The following is a 17881-nucleotide window of genomic DNA, read 5'->3' as shown; positions in this document are numbered from 1 at the left end:
CTTTTCATAATAAAAGTGTTCTGGATCTTCATACAAACAAACAAATAACCCAGGTTTGTAATCAGCATATCAAATTGAAGCAAGAAATAGAATCCAGAACTCTACAAATAATCGGACTTGAAGAAGAGGTTTTATCTTTCACTCTTATTTGGATCCATTATGTTGAGAAGGATTCAAATACTATGTTCTGGGCTCAGAAGCAAATCCCAGGGAGAGTGAGCCAATGTCTAACAAGGTAAGGAGAGCTGGGTGTTCACTGGCCCTGGACTAGAGAATGGGGGCAGAAGAATAACTACTGCCATGCAAGGCAAGGAAAAGAGTGTAAATTTTCTGAACACCATGTGACAAAACTATTTGAGATGCTTTAAATGTATAATTATTTTAATCCTCAAAACCACCCTTTAAGAAAGGCACTAGTTGTCATCCCTACCATACGGATGAAGACACTAAAGCCCAGAGAAGTTATAATGAACCTAAGAACATCCAAGAAGTAAGCGGCTGGCATTTGATCCAGCACACACCAGAACCCATGCTTGTCACCATCCTATATAATCAAAGGCTAATATGCAAATAGACCCAACGGTGGAACAACTGGTTGCTATGATATGCACTGACCACCAGGGTGCAGATGCTCAATAGCTGCCCCTGGTGGTCAGTGTGCTCCCACAAGGGGAGCTCAGCTCAGCCAGAAGCTCATGACTAACAAGTGCAGTGGCAGTGATGGCAGCCTCTCTCACCTCCATGGCAGTGCTAAGGATGTCCAACTGATGGCTTAGGCCTGCTCTCTTGGACTGCAAGAGGGCACAGGTGGGTGCAGGCCAGGGTGAGGAACTGAGTGCACAATTTTTGTGCACCAGGCCCCTAGTCTTATCTAATAAAAAGAATATGCAAATTGACCATCACAGTATAACAGTCAAGATGGCTGAGTCCACAGCAGAGGCCAAGTTCTGATAATGAGCTTTAATGAGCAATCATCAGGGACCTGAAGCTATGCCTCCCGCCTGGAGGGGCTTGACAGGGATCTCAGGCCGTGCCCCCAACCCCAGCACCAGGCTGGAGGACTTGAGGCCGTGCCCCTTGCCCCAGTGCCAAGCCAGGGGACTGAAGGCTGAGCGCCTGCCATGCAGGGCTTCATGGGTAACCTCAGGCCACTCCCCTACCCACAGGGCTTGACGGAGGGCATCAAGGTGCACCCCATCCCCAGTGGGGCTTGAGAGGCATCTCAATGTGTGTCCCCTGTCCCAACCTGGGCCAGGGCACCTCAGGCCATGCACCCTGCCCCGAGACCTAAGGCTGTGCCCTCCACCCTACAAGGCCTGACCGGGGCCCTGAGGTTATGCCCCCCACCCAGCAGGGCTTGATGGAGGACCTGAGGCTGTATCCCCTGCTCAGCAGGGCTTGACAAGGGTGGGGCCGGCTGGGTCTTGATCTCACCAATGGGGTAGGGCCAGCTGGGTCTGTGTCTCACGTGGTTTTGAGGTGCTGTGGGTGGGCAGGGACTTGACTCTGGGTCCCACAGCACACCCCAGACTCTGACAGGAGGTTTTCATATACATTTTTACTAATTTTCTTTCATCTCTGACACTTCTATTATAGAGAAAGAGCAAATAGCAATATTAAAATATTTCCTCTAATTAATCCCCTTTTAATGTGCACAAATTTCATGCACCGGGCCACTAGTTATGTTAGAAAGACTAAAATATTTCCATGTTCCTGATGCCAGGAGATGGAATGGCTGGCAGGAAAGGCAGTTTCACAAATCACCAAGATGATTTCAGCCCCAGTTCCACTACAGTAAGATGCTTCTGGCAGTGAGAAACCTGAAGACCCAGCCCTCCCTCCATCCCGGTTCAGTCTTAGGAGTTCTGAAGCCCAGTGGCTCGAGACACTGGGGGAGGGCTTTGAAACCACTCATGAATAATTTTGGTTTGAAAAACGAAGAGATCAAGAGAATCTCCAGAACTAAATCCCAAAATCATTATAAATGTCCACATTCGCCAGTACCACTAACGCATCAAGTTCTCAGTCAGAAAGTACCCTTCCTAAAAGGATTTTCAAATGAAACAAATCTGCCACTAGATTAACTGTTCTCTGATGAATCTTAAACCAGAAAGACTCTATGGATTCATGGATAAAACACCGTGCTAATTCCTGGTGGACATTTGAGCTTCAGAGCTTTCTCAGAATGTTTGTAAGATGAGGTTCCAGGAATACTAAGGAAAATATGCCCAAAAATCACATTAAGGGACTTTAATAAACTTATTATGAATTGTAGTATTTAAAGATAGAGAGAGAATTCAAGGTCATCCTATTGAGAAAACAAGGCACAGAGTGGTTAAGCAACTTGCCCAAAGCCACACAGCTTGTTAACAGCAGTTTCTACAATAGTTGTGATGCATGTAATGTTATAGTTTCAACTTCAGAGTTTTCTTAATTTTTTACTTCCAGATTGGTTTAAAACATCCCCAAGGAAGACCCCTTCATTATTGAGAAAAAAAGTAGTATTTAAAACTTCCCTAGCTCAACTTTTGGGTATGCTGAAGAGACACTGGTTATATTAACATGAGACACTGGCCTCGTTTAGACTCGTAAGAGGTAAGTTAACAGGCAGGCCTACCTAGACAAAGCAGGGGCTATTTTAAAGTCACCTGCTAGAGATGGAAACATTGTCCCATTGCATAAGAACGTTTCCACTGTTCAAACTCCCATCTGAAAAGTCTGAGCCAGCGGCAGTGTTGCCTTTGCTTACCTGCACTCTTAAGGAATCCGTTTCCCACAGGTCCTCTGGTCCTTACGGCCGAGAATGCGGGAAGGCTGCTGGAGCTTCAGGCAGCTGTCTGCCCAATCGCCGTACCACCAGCAATTTTCCAAGACAAAGGCCGCGCTGCTCCTTCACGTGTGAGTCCTGAAATGAAGCACAAAGGTGGCATGCGTGTAAGAATGGCTCGTTACCTGAGAACATCTTTAATCCATGAAGAACATTTTAATGAAGATTATTTTAGCAAGCTCACTCCTGACCTGTCCCCAAAATACTTGACAGGATGATGAAATTGCCACAAAAAAAAAAAAAGTATAATAAATAAATCCAACAGCACACCCGGCAGCACCTATGGCATTACTGTCGTTCATGGCTGGTTATCCACAGGATCCAGCTCCGTCCCCTTGAAAAAAAAATAACATATCCAGCTCAATTAACCCAAAGCAGCCTGGGAATGAAAGGCCCATCTGTCTCATTTTCCAGCTTCGCTCCGCACACACACAGCTTTATTGTTCCATGCGAAGGTGAGAGAAGGAGCTGTGGCTCTGAAAACCCTCTGAAGCGGGATCGGGAGGAGAGCGGGGAATGAGGAGGAGGTAAGAGGAGTAAAACAGCAGGAAGAAATTCGGGGAAAGAAAGCGAGAGGGATTTAGTAAAAACTGCAGCTAGTTTAAGAATGTGCTGTGGCCACTTTCTCAAAAAATTATTTTTAAAAAGAATCTTAAAATACTCCTGTTGTAGCTTTTCTTACATTGTTTCAGCTTTTCTTACATAACCCCGATACAAAAAAAGCTGCACCCCTGTACTTCCTGTTTAGTAGAAAATGTTATTTTTTAAGAAGATATATTGATTAAAAAAAAATGTGCAAACCTACAAAAATATGCCACATACTTTATTTCAGAAGCCACCCATGAACTCTAATGTCCTACAGATAGAAATAGGAATGCTTTATTATGAAATTCACAGAGTAATACGAAGAAAAAAAATGGTGAGATTCTACCAAGCAAGGAAAGAAACATTTTAAAAGCCGAGTACTCTAAGGTTATTTCTGCGTGTTCAATGCGCGTGCGAACACATTGCTGAAAGCCGTTAGAGAACAATGAAATCAGGTGATGTGCTGAGTTGTGGATTAAAGATAATTTTTTTCTTAAAAGTCTTTTATTAAAAATTTTTTCTTTAATCTTAATATAGAATGCAATTCTTAAGACTAAAATCTTAAATCTTAAACTGTATAGAGGCAGAAAATGCTTATTTTTATATGTTCCTGCGTGCCTTTCACTTCTGAAGTGCTAAGTAGTTGGCACATTTACAAATTAGAAGGCAGGCAGTGGCACTCTTTAGTGGCTATTATTGTAATAGAAGTCTCCTCCATGAGACAGAATTGTGAACTTAAGGAAATTATGGATAATGATAAGTTTGTGCCTCAGCAGCATTCTCCCTGAATGTATAGATATACAGCTCCTGAGTTTCTATCATCTCGTATCCACTACTACTTATTACTAGCTGATGTAAAGGTGCAATCACAATACTGAAGTTGAAAGGGCCCTTTAAGATTTTCTAGTCTACATAAGTGAATAAAGAAACCTTGATGTTGTAACAGGAACAACTGGGGGAATGGGAATTTAATTATATCTGGAAAAGCTTAAATAAAGGGAAGAAATAAGAGAGCCCATTCTTGTGTTTAAAGCTATTTTAAAAAATATATTTTATTGATTTTTTACAGAGAGGAAGGGATAGAGAGTTAGAAACATCGATGAGAGAGAAACATCGATCAGCTGCCTCCTGCACACCTCCTACTGGGGATGTGCCTGCAACCAAGGTACATGCCCTTGACAGGAATCAAACCTGGGACCTCTCAGGCCAACACTCAGTCAACTAAGCCAAACCGGTTAGGGCCCAGTCTTGTGTTCAGATGACCTTCCTCAAGAAGAGGCATTGGCCAGGCTCTGAGATTACCAGTGGGTAAGCCATGTCCCTTGAATGTAACATTCAAAGAGTTAGGTTTGAGTTTGGTACGGAAGAACCTGCCAATGAGAAGGCTAACCCCTATTTTGTAAAACTACTGTTTGAAATTCTCTGCTATTTAGATATCCCTTATTCTGTCAAGTCAACTCTGCTATTTTTTAGACAGTCTCCTATTCTGGAAAAAATAACTTTGCTTTCTAGCCTGCTTTAGCCTGCTTGAATAATAAGGAAGATAAACTTAGCTGTCTGACCTTCTAGGCCAGAGACTAGATGTGCCCATACTCTCAAAACCATGTGCCCATACTCTCAAAACCATGCCAGATATATTTTTTAATTGGATAGAACTGTGTTGTTTTTGAGGCCACAAGCTTCCAGCGAGATAACCACTAAGCACACATAGGGCTGGAACTTAAAAAAAAAAAGAAAAATTCTGCTTGTTGCTCTGCCTAAAATTTGAATTCATTTTTCTCTAAGCCCACTGGTGTATATTAAAGTGTAACTCCAAACTCTAAGCATTGCTTGTTTTTCCCCCCTAGTCTTCTGCAACACTAATATTTAGGTTGCCTAAAGACACTGCATGCTGCATTGCTGGATAAGGAGTCACTTGTTACTAAAGATATGCTGTTCTGAAAGCCACTGGGGCTCTGGCTAGTGGCCCAGGTGGTTGGAGCATCATCCTGTGCACTGGAAGGTTGCTGGTTCGATTCTCTGTCAGGGTACATACCAACGTTGCAGATTCAATCCCCAGTTGGGGTATGTACAGGAGGGAACCAATCAATGTTTCTCTCATACATCAATGTTTCTCTTTCTCCCTTCCCCCTCTCTAAAATCAGTAAAACATATCCTCAAGTAAGAATAAAAGAAACAACACTTGGGGATTTACCAGTGCTTACTAAACTTTTTAATGTTTATTGGCTTCACTTGAGCATCTTGTTAAACTTCTGATTCTGGCCCTACCTGGTGGTTCAATGGTTAAAGCAGCTGCCCACAGTGGCACATTTGATTCCAGTAGAGGGCACTACCTCAGTGCAGGCTTGACCCCCAGCCCGGGTGGTCTGGGAGTATGCAGGAGGCAACCAAAGGATGTTTCTCTTTCACATCAATGTTTCTCTGTGTGTGTCTCTTCCACCCTCTGTAAACATCAATGGGGGGGAAAATAACCTTGGATGAGGATTAACTAACTAACTATCTTAATTAATTAATTAATTAATTAATTCCGATTCTGATTCAGTAGGTTTGGGCAGTGCCTGGGAATCTGCATTTCTAGCAAGCTCCCAGGTGATGCCAGTGCTGTGGGTCAAGACTGTGGATCAGTCAAGAATGCAGCTTAATTACAAGCATTAAAACGTTATTGAAACCAGTGTTTCCCAAAGCATATAAAGTCTTCTGGCCACATGATTTCAAAAGTCCTCCTGATTATCCCTGATGTCTGGGCAGGTGTTTAATAAATAAGTGGTTATAAGCAGGGTTTTATGAGTCCACACATTCAAATCTCCAAAAAAGAGATGGTATCTTCGTATCTTGCAGTACACACTAGGTCATACTTCTGAGCAATAACCAATTTTGCACAATTCTAAAGAAGAGATATTTTACCTCCTTTTTAAAAAAAATGATGCTTTTACTCCAAGATTGGCATATAAATAAGCATGTTCTGATGAATAAATGAATGAACGAATATATGCATTCAAAATGCAATTATTTATGATGTCAGTATACTACAGTTAACGAGAAATAGGATGTAAAAAAATGTGGCTACAAAGTAATTTTTCCCAGTGATCTGTGTTATATAATCTCTAAAAGTCTCCCAAAGCTATAATTTATAGAGTTCTTTATCAATGTAGAGCCTTGCATTATTTTTCTAACCCTGGAATTTCACCTCCCTAGCACCCTTCTGAGTCATACAAATTCCTTCAATGAACAGAAAACCCCCATTTCTTGCTGGTTCTCCTCTCTCACTTAGTGAATAAATTCCTGCTTGCAATCAGTTCAAAATCCCATGTAATTTCTTTCCTAGATAAATATGCTAATATTTGAACACAAAGATTTCCTTCCCAGAGAAAATAAACATACAACTAAAGGGAACTAGTTTCCTGCCTTTGCTCCAACTCTGAAGGCCCCCCTTCCACTGGGTTTACTGTTTTCGTTTGCTTAAAAGTTAAGAGCGTTGTACCGATATGCCAAAGTTGTGAGGTCGGTCCCAGTCAGGGCACATACAAGAATCAATCAAAGAATGCATGGATCGGTGGAGCGACAAATTGTTCTCTTCCTCTCCCTCTCTAAAGTTAAAAATTAATAAATTATGTATTTTTAAAGTTGTAACATTCTATTTGACTTACAAAAGCCCCTTTTTAAAGTCCTGATTACTTCAGTTCATTCTGATTGAGCCTAGCTTATTCTGATTCCTGGGAAATATCATCTTCTGTTAGTCCCTCTCTTGCTATTTTAAAAAGAAAAAAAAAGCGTGAGTTAAGTGGAGTGCAAAATATCAGATAACCTGTTAACCGGGGAATTCCCTTTTTAATTGCGCAACATATAACGGGCGCGTACTCTTTCACTAGGACGTGTTAGTATGTTACGCCCGGAGGATGTAATTTCATATTATTATTTTCTTATTTATACTTAAAATAAATGAAAAGACTATGAAATATATTTTTTTCATTTATTTATATATAAAGCAGAAAGGAAAATACAAAATTACAAATAGAAAAGAATACCAACAAAAAAAATGGAAACATCCAATTAAAAAATTATAAATTTTACAAACAATTATAAAGATTACAAAAAACATATATTTTTTATTTCCATACACAATAAAAAATATATAAAAGTTAACAATTACAGAACAATAAACAGAAGCACACAAATAAAATAGAAATATTGAGTTTAAAAAATTAAAATATAGAGGTAAAAATTCAAAACTCAACTTCCGTGTGATATATTTTAAAACAATTGTTGATACAGCCAAAACCGGTTTGGCTCCGTGGATAGAGCGTCGGTCTGCGGACTGAAAGGTCCCAGGTTCAATTCCGGTTAAGGGCATGTACATTGGTTGCGGGCACATCCCTGATGGGGAGTGTGCAGGAGGCAGCTCGTTGATATATCTCTCTCATCGATATTTCTAACTCTCTATCCTTCTCCCTTCCTCTCTGTGAAAAATCAATAAAATATATTTTTAAAAAATAAAAATAAAACAAATTGTTGATACATAGTGCTACCTTACAATCCGGACACCAGTATGTAGATTCTTTCCTAACACCTTTTTTGTAGCAAACTCGGCATTTCCTGGATTTAGTTTTTCCTATATAGCTTTTCATTTGTTCTGGAAAACGCCTTTCAAGTAAGCGTGATGGTTTAGATGTAGAACTGTTGTTGATATCTTTGGGTGGGTTTTCACTATGTTGTTATCTACCAATTTCTCTACACACTCTATCAAAAAGTGTAATCGATCCAAATGATCTTTATCTTTTTTGTATATAATATATGCATTGAAGCAGCACATAGCAATGAATCGTAGAAAAAAATTTTATATAAAATTTTTTTACCCTATTTTGGGCAGCCGTGTAGGCCACCATAACTCCATCTCCCAAATCTATGCCGCCCATATTCTTGTTATAATCCAAGACAACATTCGGTTTTTCTTGCCTTCTTCCTCTCTTTTCAGTCATTGTCTTTTTGTCATTATGAATAGAACTGAGCATCAATACGTCTTTTTTATCCTTCAATTTTAAAACCATAAGTTTGTCTTTGAATCTTACTACATGTTAATTTTTCTGTAATTTTTTTGTTTTTATTTCACTGAGGATTCCGACTCTGTTTATCCTCATTGTTCCAACAATGTCTGTATTGTTTTGACACAAGAGTTCAGCCAAATGAATTGACATATAGAAATTATCTAAGTAAATCCTATACCTTTTATTCAGTAAGTCATGTGTTAACTCCAAAACAATTCTTGTTGAACACGTCCACCACTCACTAGCGAAATTACACTGATTCCCTCCGTGTCTTAAATTCATGTGGAGACATGTATGGATGACTAATACCTTTGTTGTTCAGAAATATATGTCCCGCCCGTTTCAGGGCGCAACATATATTTCAAGGACGTATTCATACGTCCAATATTGTTTAAGTTTGATGTATTTATACGTCCCACTCGGTTAACAGGATAAACGAATCAAATCTTAAGATTAAAGTGCTGGACATTTTCCTGCTTTCCACAGCAAATGCAAATATATGATTAACTTATCCTGCTATCAACCATTAGATGAGCCTCTAAACCTCTCACATTACACAGATGATGTATTCTGCATTTGGGGTACCTTATAATTTATTATTGCAAATAAACCAATACATGCGATATATATTTTTTATGAAATATATAATCCTAGATTTTATTTTCTAACTCACTAGTAGGTTAATGCATTAGTCAAAGTACATTAAGTACAAATTCATTTCCTGAAAATATTAATTCTGAAAGTTTTCACCTTCTGCAGTAATGTTGTTCATTTAGTCAAAAAATAATTTCCCAATGCCTACTCCAAGGCAAAGAGTGTTCTAGGTACTGAAGATACAGTACTGAAGAGGAAAAATAGTTTACAAACCAGGAGAGAGGCATGAATGAGCTGGTAGTTCACAAGTAACTTTTACAGGACAATTATGGTTTGAGTAGGAACTGACCCAGTAGGGGAAGACTGGGGAGCTTCTCTGAAGAATTTGAGAGAATTCTCAGGAAACGCCTCCAAGAAAGATTTAGCCAGATGAAACTAGGGATAATCCAGGCAGAAGGAGCAGCATTAGCAAAGACTCAGAAATGAAAATGAAAATAGTACACTAAAAAATTTGAGGCTGCCCACAGAAAGTAACAGCTAATTTTTGTTGCATAGCTATTGCATGCACAGACTCATCTAACCTCACAAAAGCACTGAGACAGGCACTGTTAGTCTTATTCTTTGGATAAGGAAGCTGAGGCTTAGATACGTGACTTGGCCAACACCTCAGAGCTAGAATATGTCAAGGCCGGGTCTGCTGCTGAGGTCTCTATTCTTCACCTCTAAGCTGTTATAGCTTCCCAAGAGCCAAGTCAGCTGGGAGGTTTCCTTGTGTTCGGATTCACTGTGTCACCTTTCATTTTTCACAGAATAACATCATTTACTATAGATGCATTAGAATAGTTTCAGTCTCATTCCCAGCCTTGATAAATGTATGGCTCCTAGTTGGAACTTATTTCCTGAGGAAATAGTACATGAAAATTTTTATCATGAAAATGTTAATAGAAGTCCAAATGTCAATATAATAAATGTCCAGGAACCCCCAACCAAAATGAACGTCTTTTCAAAGATTTTTTTTTCAAATGTACATTTAAGTTCCCCTCCCTATTCCTGATACTCCTCTCTCAGAGGCAGCCACTATCATGAATTCAGTAGATAGTCAGTCTACTTTTTACTTACACACAGGTACAAATACACATTCATAAGCATTATATGGCATACAACATTGTCTTCTGTGATGTTTATCATTTACATAAAAAACATGTAATATTCTGAAGTTTGTGTTTCCCACTCTACACTTTCGGTGTTCAGGTCCATCCATATTGATGAGTAAAGGTCTAGTTCATACTTTTTGAGTTCTGCATTCTATTAACAAAATATATTTCAAAGCTAACCACTCCCTACTGATAGACATTCAGCTTGTATTCAGAGAACTGCTTATCTGAATGTCCTTTTGGAGCCAAATTACTTTTTTTTCTAATCTACAAAAGGCAGTTTATAAATTGCTTTATAAATTGCTAGAAATAGTTTCAAAGAGAAATTTCATTTTAAATAGAGAGGATTTTTCCTAAAACAAACACCTTTAATAACGGAAGTCGTATAAAAATGCCTAGCTATTTGAGATACTGTAAATCTCTGAAAAGGGAAAATAAATAGTATTTTAAATGGGAAAATAAATTTCTAGTTAAAGTAAACTTCTAATAATCATTTTGAAACAAAATATACTGAAGAGAAAGTCGATGCAGAAAATAGTCTTCTTACAACCGCTTTCTCTTCCTGATAACCATATTGACTGGGCAAAGAACTCAGTGTTTGAGCAAGTAGATAAACCAAAGGCTCCTCCAGAATGCTTTGTTTTGTTTTCTGGCCAGAAAATAACCCAGGCCACAGCCCCACAGGAAGATCACTAATTCCTTTTTTTAGAATCAAGGGGTTGGGAGGTGCCTACTATAGTATATGCCAGAGTCAATATTTGCTAAGACAGACAATTAACCAAAGCAATATAATGCTAGCCTTTGATCTTGAAATGGTCACACCTTTAAACCATTTGACTAGATACAACGTTCTTTGCATTATTGAAAGTTTTTAACTCAAGGAAATCATAACGAGGTTTATTATCTAGTGTAAACTAAAGTCAAGTCTACAAATATGTGAACACCCATATGGAATTCCTTATATTTCTTTAACATTATTTCCTAGAAAATAAAATAAAAAAGAAACTGAGGAAACTTCAAAAGGCAGATTTTTTTAAAATATGGATAACTGTACTAACAGCTGTGTGCTTCATACTTAAAATAACCTACTCTAGAAAACACCAAAGGAAATTCAAATAGGGCCATTTCTCTTTGGAGGGAGAGAGAAGTCTCTCCTAGTAGATTTCCAAAGAAGGTACAGCATCCCCTAGAGGGTAATTTTTTTTTTTTTTTTAATCTGGGTTTCCAATGAAAGCAGTAATTCCAGCATACTGGGAATCACAATGAAAACATTCTGTTTGGCCCATTTTAAAAAATCACTAGCCAAATATTTTAGCACATTCCATAGGCAAGCCAAAGAGATATCACTGCTTCTAGATTCCTGGCCTCCAGCCCACAAAAATCCTCCTAGGTTTAGGAAACACCTCCCCAGTCCCTCCCCCTCTCTTACCTCCCTCCCAGGTCCCCTGCTCTCCCCACCTCCTGCTCTTCCCTTCCCCCCATCTTACTTCAAGAGGCAGTCGTGAATTCAACTGAAATTTATCCAACCAATAATTCAGTGAAATTGCTGGCCAAGAAGGTGAAGCCACACTATCATCCATTTATCCATCTGTCCATCCAGCATCTATCTATTTAATACAGGTATTTATTACTCATTCTTCCCATGGCACAAGATCTCAGGGTGCAAGGACTGTCTGAGCTGAGAGCAAGGTGTACAAAAAGCAAACCTATATAGCCACATATTTAAGCACAGACAATTAAGGCCTGGGGGGAAACAGAGAGGGGAGGAGAGGGGTCATCTGTAATACTTTAAAGAACAAAAGTTAAAAAAATAAGCAGACAAACACAACCTTTTGCCTCAATCTAACCTCTGAACTGCAACCTCAAGGTGCACTGTTTTATTCTTTTTCAATTATATAATAAGTCTGTTTTACAGAATACATAATTAACAGAAAACATGCAGGGTTTTTGTGTGTGTGTTTTTTTGTATTTCCCCAACAGAGGGCAAAATATAAATATTAATATATTGCAACTAGGAGTTGAAAGAGGGTTAGCAAGAAAATAAACTACAAATAGACCCACAACAAAAACTAGGATTATTCAAGACTTTGAAATGTCCTACGTTGGTGATATATGTTTTTTAATGTTTGAAGACTTCCCTCTAGTTGCTAGCACTGAGCAAAGGCTTCTGTAGTGAAAGGAAGGGATGACTTAGGAGTGCATGTCCATTCACTCTGCAACTGAGCCCGGCGCTGGGTATATGAGGCAAGGGGAAGAAACTGTGCCAAGAGCATTTTAGGACAAAAGCCACCAGCAAGTCCCTAGGTCCTGAAGGAAGGACACAAAAGGACATAGGAAGTGGCCTGGGTCAACGGAGTAACCATGGGGACATCACAACAGTCTGGTCCTTGTGGTTATGCTAACACCAGCAACTCAGCCCCTGTGGGAGATTGGGGGGGGGGGGGGGGGGAGGCGGGGGGCTTGTGAGGAAAGAAAAGACTCAGCCATCTACCACGCTCCCCAGAGCTCCTTATTACTAAAGCCGAACTGTGCTGCTTTTTTGACCGGGCTTTCTTACTATCTCAGTTGAGAACTGGCCTTTGAGATGCCTAAGTACACAGAGTGAAACCTTCATCTACAACACGCCAAGGCTATTTGAAAGCAGGTATTTCATGTAAAAAATAAAGTTGGATTTGTTTTCCTATTAACGATGATTCTGATCCAGAGGAACTGGGGGAAACCACATGGAGTGGCCCCTGTCTGGGTCTGGGAGGATGGGCAAGAAGGATGCAGCAGACACCCAAACAGGCAACAATGGGAACCCACAGGAAGCAGAGTTTCAAGGTCTACTCTGGGGCCATGGAGAAACCAAACTGGCTGCCTCTGAAAATGCTAATAAGGGACAGAGTGAAGAAACAAAGAAGAAGCTGTAGCATGGCAATGATGCCTCTATCTTCCGATAGGGCACATCACAGACGTGGAGTGGCCAGGGGCAGCGGAGGGCATGCTGTGAGCCAGTGCAGACAGGAACAGCGTGGACAGGGACAGCCAGGGCAACGTCAGGAGCAAGGCACAGGCGTGCTCTGGGGGAAGCAAAGCTGAGGGATCAAAGCACCAGGCCCAGGCAGACCCTCTGTGCTCCTCCCCTCGGGCTATGAGAACAAAGGGCCACAAATGGGGTGGCTTACAACAAAAGTCTCACAATATACTTGCCAAGCAACACACAGTCTTTGGGGCTTAAAGCTCCCAGGCGCTGGCAGGGCCATGCTCCCTCTGAAACCTGTGGGAGTGCCCTTCTTTGGCTCCTTCAAGCTTCCGGGGGTTCGCGGGCACTCCCTGGTGTTCCTTGGCTTATGGATGGACCCCCCACTCTGATCCTCCGTCTTCACATAGTGTTCTTCCCGTGTCTGTCTTCACAGGCACGCTTCTTAGATGAGCACCAGTTACATCGTACGAGGGGCCCAGCAGGACCCATCTTAACTCATCCCATATGCAATGACCCTCTTTCCAAATGAGGTCTCATTCTGAAGTGCTTGGAGTTAGGACTTCAACACGTCTCAGGAGAGGCTTCTACGCCATTCTAAGGCTTCTTCACTCTGCCCTTCATTAGCAGTTTCAGATGCAGCCAGTCAGCCAGTTTCCTTTCCTGGTGGCCCCAGGATAGACCTTGAAACTCTGCTTCCTGTGGGTTCCCATTGTTGCCTGTTGGGGTGTCTGCTGCATCCTTCTTGCCCATCCTCCCAGACCCAGGCTGGGGCCACTCCTCCGTGTAGTTTCCCCCACTTCCTCTGGATCAGAATCATCGTTAATAGGAACAGCAATCCAATTTTCTTTTAAAAAATGAAATACCTGCTTTCAAATGGTTTGGCGTGTTATAAATAACACCTGGAACACCCTCCCTGAGCTCCCAGTCCTCGCCCTCAGCCAGAAGGTCTCTGATGCTCTGGAGCCACTCAGAACACCTGGCTCTGGTTCAAGTTAAAGAGACACAGAGAAAAGGGTCTGAACAGTGGCTACCTCTGAGGAGAAACGCTGTGACTGGGTGGACTCCCTGGGGGCAGGGAGTTAATGTTCTAATTCCTCATCTGAAGGCAGCTTATGTGGGCATGTCCACTGGGAGGAAATGTACGAACTACACATATGGTTTGTGGATGCCTCTGTATGTCTGATACTCCTATAAAAACTGTACTTAAAGAAAAACAACACTAGAGAATATGAGCTGCCTAAGAAATAGGGGTCTTGGCAGCCTAGGCAGACTCTCAGACAGGGCATGACCTGGGAAGGACCACAACAAAAGAGTTAGCTGCTCAGCCCCGCTGGTTCACAAAATGCCATTGGTTCATTTCCAATGAGAAAACTGTGCCAAGGACTGATACCTTTGGACTGGTAGACTGGCAACCTCTATAGGCAAATCCATGGGTGATCACTAAAAAGTCGTTTGATAACCACAGACCCACATTAAGGGCACTTCCTCACCTCAGCGGTGCTAAAAACATGCTAATCTTGGTCGGCAAAGTGCAGCTTTCGAGCTACATGTGGCTCTTTGGTCCCTTGAGTGTGGCTCTTCCACAAAATACCACGGCCTGCAAGAGTCTATTTTGAAGAAGTGGTATTAGAAGAAGTTTAAGTTTAAAAAATTTGGCTCCCAAAAGAAGTTTCAGTCGTTGTACTGTTGATACTTGGCTCTGTTGACTAATGAGTTTGCTGACCACTACGCTAAGACACTTCTTGCTCTGCCCTCTGTGTTCCTGGCTCCTTGCAGACCTCTCCCACACATTCCATTTTCAGGCTCATTACAGTTCAAGTAAGCTTCAGTATTTTGTGTTTTTCTTTCATATCTAATTCTTCTTTGGAAATTTTAAACTCTGGTGGTTAGCATGTTTTGGATACCACTGCTTACTTTCTTAGTAAGATAAATCAACTCAAAAAATGGAGTTAAAATATACTGGACACCACTCAGACATAGCAGAAAACATATTTTGAAGTTAAAACACATAATATTTCCTAGAATTAAATGTAACTCAGATATTTAACATGAGCTGTTGCATAAACTCTATTGATATGACATATTAAAAACTGAGTGACACCTTAAAAATGAGAGAGCAGAGGGGAAGGAAGTCAGAACTGTATATCAGAGCAAACAAAGAAAAATCAAATATTGATGCAAAGTTGACATATAAATTGTCAAGGACACATTACAGAAAATGAAGCACTTGGCCTTCTGTTCTGTAAAATGTGTTAGGGAGACTCTGAGAAGGCCAGGAATTCACAGTGGTCCCCGTGCCTGTTCTCCTTGGGTGTCTCTGTCCTGCTGACGCCCATCGCTACTCTCAACTCTCATAGAGAAACCCAGTCTTCAGAGTCTCAAATTATATTTAGTATTTCTATGGTGTAGACACTTGGGTTATTAAAAATGAGAGCTCTGCCCTGACCAGTTTGGCTCAGTGGATAGAGCGTCGGAATGCCAACTGAGGGGACCCAGGTTCAATTCCGGTCAAGAGCATGCATGTACCTTGGTTGCGAGCACATTCCCATTGGGGCGTGTACAGGAGGCAGTTGATCGATGTTTTTCTCTCATTGATGTTTCTAATTCTCTTTCCCTCTCCCTTCTCTCAGTAAAAAATAAATAAAATATATTTTTTTAAAATGAGAGCTCTAACATCAATTATGCATTACCATAACTAATGTTTTCATCATTTTCTTAGGAAAACAGCAAATGGAAGACACTTGGGAGTCCATGCCACATGTAAATCCAAGTCCAGCCTCAGAAGCAATTTGCAGAATTTGCTTGTTATAAATTGTCTGTATAGACCCACATCCTATAAGGCGCATATTTGGCCTCAGGGAGACATAAACAGGGATGTCTAAGTCTGACGGAGCAGACTCCTACATTCTCTCCTGCATCACCTCCTAAAAGACTTGACTTAGAATGTTAGGCTCTAAGAGCACCAAACTTCTAGTAGTTCTCAATCCCACCCTCATGCTTCAGTGCCTTTGATCATGCTATCTGAAAGGGTCCCTTCCCGCCTCTTGCCTCCCAGCCTTCCTGCTCCCTGCCAAAAATTAGGATCATCTGTTGAGATTTAGCTCTTAAAGAAGGACTACTTTCCATCTCCACTTTACATTTGGTTAAGGATAGATGAGTATCTAAGGAAAAAGCACACTTAAAGCTGTTTCAAGAACAGGGATAATCCTAAATTATAATTTTTAAACGTTTGAGAAAAAACAAAAAAACTAAAATACATCAAGTTTTTTAATGGACATCGGAGTAGAGTAGTTTTTGCTTCTTCACTGCATCCCTCCACTGTGTGCCCACGGATCCCTATATAAACATAGACATCCATACTTATAGATTCTTGTGCCTGGCACAAGATAGGTGCTCACATATTTGTTGCTATTCACTGAAGAATAATTTTTTTAAAAATACAACAACATGAACAAATGAATAGAGTCCATAATGAAGATAGGTGATAAAGGGAAACAGATTTCAAAAAAAAAAAAAAAAATTAGAGCTACATAAGGTCAAAAAGAAAGGCATTCTGGAGAAAGTTAACTTTTAATATTTGAGGAAGAATATGGTTATAATAATAGAGTTATAATAATAATAATAATGGCAAGTAACATTGATTAAATGTTTGATATTTGGCAAAACCTATGCTGAACTATTTATATGTATTTACTATTTTTATTTTTTTTATTGACTTCAGAGAGAGGAAGGGAGAGGGAGAGAGAGAGAGAGAGAAACATCAATGATGAGGGAGGGTCATCCATAGGCTGACTCCTGCATATCCACCCTGGGGATCGAGCCCAAAACCCAGGCATGTGCCTGGTTCATGAGTCAATGCTCAATCACTGAGCCATACTGGCCGGGATCTTTAAAAAAACTCCGATTATTATTATTATTTTTTTAAGAGAACAGTTCAAATTAGAATTCCCCTGAGAGGAAAACCACATTTGAAAATATTTTATTGTTTTTAGAGAAGGAGGAAGGGAGAGGGAGACAGAGGGGGAAAAAACAATGTGAAAGAGAAACATCAATTGGCGGCCTCCTACACAGCCCTTACCAGGGATCAGGCCCGAAACCTGGGCATGAGCCCTGACCCGGAATCAAGCTGGCAATATTTCAATGCACAGGAGACACCCAACCAGCTGAACCACACCCGCCAGGGACATATGTGTTACCTTTTTAATTATTGTAATAACTCTAATGAGGACACTATCTCACATTTATAGATAAGTAATGCCCAGAAGTTAGGCAACTTGTTCAGAGTCAGGCCATTATAAGCCATAAAACTAGAAAATAAATAGCGGTTATAATCTGGCTTGGATGAGGGAGTGTGGAGTGGAAGGAAAAGGTACTAAGTGTCAAAAGAACATCCCCAGCTGCCCTGGCTGGGTAGCTCAGTTGCTGACAGCACCATCCCAATACCCTATGGTTGTGGCCCTGGTCAGGAAACATACAAGAATCAGCCAATGAATGCACAAATAAGTGGAACAATATCTCTCTCTCTCTCTCTCTCTCTCTCTCTCTCTCTCTCTCTCTCTCTCTCTCTCTCTCTTTCTCTCTCTCTCTCATCAAGTGATCAATCAATAAATTAATTAATTAAAAACAAACAAACACCCACAGCTAAAACATTGAAAGGCTTGCAGTGACTATAGGCTCAAGTGGGAGAGTAAAATGAAGTCAGCAACATGAAATG

At 40.6% G+C, this 17881-nt stretch overlaps 1 protein-coding gene across 10 annotated transcripts in view; it reads right to left on the bottom strand.

Moving 5' to 3' along the window:
* The window catches only part of ST3GAL6 (ST3 beta-galactoside alpha-2,3-sialyltransferase 6), an 82780-nt gene that overhangs the window by 55774 nt on the left and 9125 nt on the right, over window positions 1-17881 (bottom strand). For all 10 annotated transcript variants that reach the window (XM_045584024.1, XM_045584023.1, XM_036448397.2 and 7 more), the window contains one exon: window positions 2750-2905. The gene's annotated coding sequence lies outside the window, so the exon portion shown is untranslated. The remainder of the gene's footprint in view (window positions 1-2749; window positions 2906-17881) is intronic.

This window comes from Pipistrellus kuhlii, unplaced genomic scaffold, assembly GCF_014108245.1.
Source record: "Pipistrellus kuhlii isolate mPipKuh1 unplaced genomic scaffold, mPipKuh1.p scaffold_m20_p_2, whole genome shotgun sequence".
Lineage (NCBI taxonomy): Eukaryota > Metazoa > Chordata > Mammalia > Chiroptera > Vespertilionidae > Pipistrellus > Pipistrellus kuhlii.
Note: the sequence above shows the minus strand (reverse complement) of the source record. Positions and strands in the feature narration are given on the sequence as shown.